Below are 4498 nucleotides of genomic sequence, written 5' to 3' on the forward strand. Positions count from 1 at the left end.
TTGCTTATTAAAAAATTGCAATTTTTACCTTTAGTCAAATTTTTTTTAATTATTCACCCACTAATTTTATCAAAAAAAAAAAAAAAAAAAATTATATAACAAATTCAAAACATCAATAATTTTATTCCAATATAGATTAACACGATATTCGTAAAATTCAAAAAAAAAAAAAAAAAAAAGAAAAAGTTTTTTTTCTCTAAAATGTTATCAATTCATAACAAACACTAGTTTATAACTCAATGATTGCCTAAGAGACACTATATTTAGGATATTTGGAATGGAAACTAATTAGGGAGTTAAAATTGTAACACTGATCTAAATTAGAGATGTAATTTATTGAAATTAAATTTTTAGACTTGTCAAGTTGTAAATTGATGCAACTCGACAAGTTTAGGAGTCAAAATCGAAAATTTTTCTAAGTATAATTAAAACCTCTCATATTGTAATTATTGTGATCGAATAAATGATATATTTATTTTAATATAATAATTACGAGGATGAGAAATCAAACCTCTGATCTTAAAAAATATATGTCAATTACTATTAAACCAAGTCCATCTTAACCAATCATGTCACACTATATTGAATCTTATGCGATAAAATTTATCAGATAAAATATGAAACAATAAAATAAACTAATACTTTATAAAGTTTTAGAAAATTCACGTAATAAATTGATGTGATAAGTGAGTAGTGTTATGCATATTCTTAATTTGGTTTTGATTGTTTGCGTAAAAATCATGACAAAAGATTGGTATAAATATTACTTTTCATTGCAGTGGTTGAACCTAAAATGTTTAACTATGAATTAGTTTAACCAAATCCCACAATTGATTTTTAGTTCGTTTGATAATATCACGTATTATTTTAAAGAAATTAGATCTTGCAATTTTAAATGAAATGTGTGTTCTATAAGTAAACGTTTTGTTTAAATTTTATTTTAATTCTTACCACTTGAATTTTAAGAAATAGTTATTTAGGTCCATGAGTAATTTTTAAATATCTTTGTAGTCTATGAATTTTTTTTTTTAATAGTCATTTTAATATATGAAATTTTAAATTTATATTTTATAGGTTAAAAATCACTTTTACTTCCCAAACTTTTATAGAAATAACAATTTAGTCCCTAAATCTTGGTTCGTAACGATTTAGTTTATGTACTTTCAATTTTATAACGATTTAGTCTGTAAACTTTATTTATGTAACAATTTAACCCTTGTACTTTAAAATTTGTAACAATTTAATTCTTATGGTAGAAATTAGTGTTAAGGTTTAATCAGGTTTGTTTAATAAATAAACCGATAAACTAATTAAAGACTTATCAATATTTTTACAAAATACAAAATCTATATCATAAAATAATAAAAATTGACATATAATTTTAATTTATTAAAAAAATACTACAAGAATTTTGGTTTTTTCCGACGCAGGAAAAAGCATCAGGAGATCTTTTTCCCGACGGTAATTAGTGGCGTCGGGAGAAAACAAAATCCCGACGGAAAATTCACAAGCATTGGGATAATCGGCTATCCCGATGCTTTTTTCTTTCACTGTCGTCATAAACTGCTTAAATCTACGATTTGGTGGCATCTCTACGTTGAAATTAAAACGCTGTGCGATAGGACCTAGCCCAACAGTAGGCACTAGGTGTCGAGGTTTAAAGAAAGTTTGGAAAATATTAATTAGAGTTATCACAACCGTCATTAAATCCACCTCGGGCTAACCTACCTATCACAACGATTGGTCGATCATCAGGAGTGGCTTAATTCAAAAAAAAAAAAAAAAGGGAATTGCATTTAACATTATCTCGACGATGGGGGGAAAATTGTCGGGATATTGGTATTTAGCCCAATGGTGTATCAAACGACCATCGGGAAAGGTTCGTTTAAAACCCTTATTCCACCCGCCGCCCACAGTTTCTTCCTTCTTCTTTCTTCCATTTTTTTCATCTCCTTCGTTCTTTCTTCTTCCAGTCCGCTCGTCGTCCAATTCTCTCTTTCCGAACATCACCGTCCATAACTAGGTATGAAGTTTTTTTTTTCTTTTTCCGTTTTCTCCATTTTTTTTGTTCTTTTCATTTTCCGTTTTCCTTGAACAAGTAATTTAGGAGTAATTATCTATATATTGTTGCAATGTTAGACCACTACGGTTGAATGTGTTGGTTTACAGAAGCATTCAGCGGAAGAAAACATGATCACTAAGCATTCTAATTCCTTAATTTTGATATCAAAATAAGCATGTTCATAGGGTATTAAGAGGGTTTCAATACATACCTTTGAAGATCCTCTTCAAATACGAATTTGAGCCGCAATCTTCTCCAATTGAAGTTGTGGACCACCACTAGCGCTTCTGTAATTCTCTATGAGCCTTAGATTGAGTTGTGGGATTCAAAACAAGCTTGAACTTAGGAAAACTGGAGAAGAGATTTTATGGTTTTTCAGTTTGTTGAAGAACAACTTCTTCAACTTTAAAAAACCCAGCAATTCAGCAATTTCATGTCATTTTTAGTTGAATCCCTTTTGTATTTTAATCCATCAACTTATGCTTTGAAGTCTTCATCCCATGAAGACACCACCTACTTGGTGGAATTAGTAGATTATGGTGATTAAGGTGCTTTGAAGTTGAGTGGAAAAATCCCACTTTGTGGGTTTTTTCAAATTTTTCCATTTTGAATTTTGAATTTCAATTTCAAAATCAAAATCAATTTTCAATTTTAATTCATTAATTAAAATTGAAATTTTATTAATTTTACAAAAATTAATTCAATAATTATTTTTTCTAATAAAATTAATAATTAATAATTAATTAAAAATTTAATTAATTTAATATCAAATATTAAATTAATTTGTCACAAAATCCATTACCATGAATCCCTATTCATGAAATTAATATTTAAGACATGTTTATATATTAATCGATTCTCCAATTACGTTTAATTTCAAAACCAAACGTGTAATTATATCATATATAATTACCAATTCCCTTAATTCGAATTTGAATGTTTCAAATCAACTTATCACACTATTCTAAGGTTAATTCTGTTTGTGAGCCAGTAGGGGGACCTAATGAACCTACAGATCATGGGTTCTAATGATCTGAGATTAATTGGCTAAACTCTTTACACTGAATTAACCCTCATTCGTCAACTACCGGGTCACTCTACTAAATGCCAGTAGTTGCACTCCCCTCACTGTAGACATATTGTGTCCACTCGATATAACCATTATTAATAAGTTAACCCTTCACAGGTTGTTCGTAATAATTGTTGTGTCAAACGATTGTTATACCCCCGAGTTTACCTCTTGTTTCTTAAGTTCCACTGATCCTATAATGAACAATTTGTTTGTGATCCAATCAACAAATTGAATCCCTCTCGAGCCAATGAGAGGGTAGGGCCCCTTGTTAAAGACTCAGAATCAATACTTAAGGGAACAATCTCTCTACTATCCCTAAAAGCGGGTAGGAGTGAATTCCGTCTTGCACCTTATGTCCCTAGATATCTACCCAGTCTTACCCCTGAAATGGGAGGTTTATTGAGCTGACGCTGTTGAGCAAACCCTCACCCATGCAAATTTGACGATAATCCTGAATAAACAGGAGTTCATAGTTAACTCAGGATTAAGGTCAAGTTACCTAGGTCATCGTTTTGAAATAGTCAGTCTTAAACAGTAAACAACGATATAAAGTAAGAGTGACTTATTTTTTGGTCCGATCTTATGCAAACTCATTGCACAAGATGCCCCCACTCCTTATGTCACCACATGAACGAATCAGGATTATTTCGTTTGTAGCACTTTACAACTCCTTGTAACAACTACAGATCATTTTTACTATTTACTCGAATCTGATCCACTCTTATGTCTCCGCATAAAGTTCAAGTACTCATGTAATAGTCATGGATCTTTTAGTTTATTGGATTTATTTCTAAAACGAAATAAGCAATTCATATATTCAATAAAAACTTTATCAAATCAAACTTTAATAATAACTTTATTGAATTTCAGAATAAGTTTATTATTGTACAAACTACGAGTTTTAGGATATAAAACTCAACAAAATGGATTGTTAGTTAGGTAGTAAGGTTGTCGCCAGTTGCCTGCTATACGATTTTTTATCAGCTAACTACTCAACCAGTTTCTGTAGATTTTTTTTGTCTGAAAGGTTTCTTTCACTGTAATATGACCATGAACAGTAATCAGAGGGAATGAGACATGCACTAAGAATTCCATAGTTGGATATAGAGTTCTTTTTGTGTGGAAAATTGTAAAGGGAAAAGCAATAGATCACAAATTATTAGTCCATGTGAAAATAAATTTAAAAGCAGAGAACGTACAAAAACTTAATAAAACATTACCACATTTACTCATCTAGTCCTGTATAGAATGATGCCTTCATCAACGTTACATCTATTACTAGATCATTTTAGGTTTGAAGTTTTTTTATACTAATATTTTGCTTTCAGAAAAGAGTTCCATATTAGAGATTATAAACTTAGAGA

This window comes from Benincasa hispida, chromosome 12 (genome assembly GCF_009727055.1).
Source record: "Benincasa hispida cultivar B227 chromosome 12, ASM972705v1, whole genome shotgun sequence".
Taxonomy (NCBI): domain Eukaryota; kingdom Viridiplantae; phylum Streptophyta; class Magnoliopsida; order Cucurbitales; family Cucurbitaceae; genus Benincasa; species Benincasa hispida.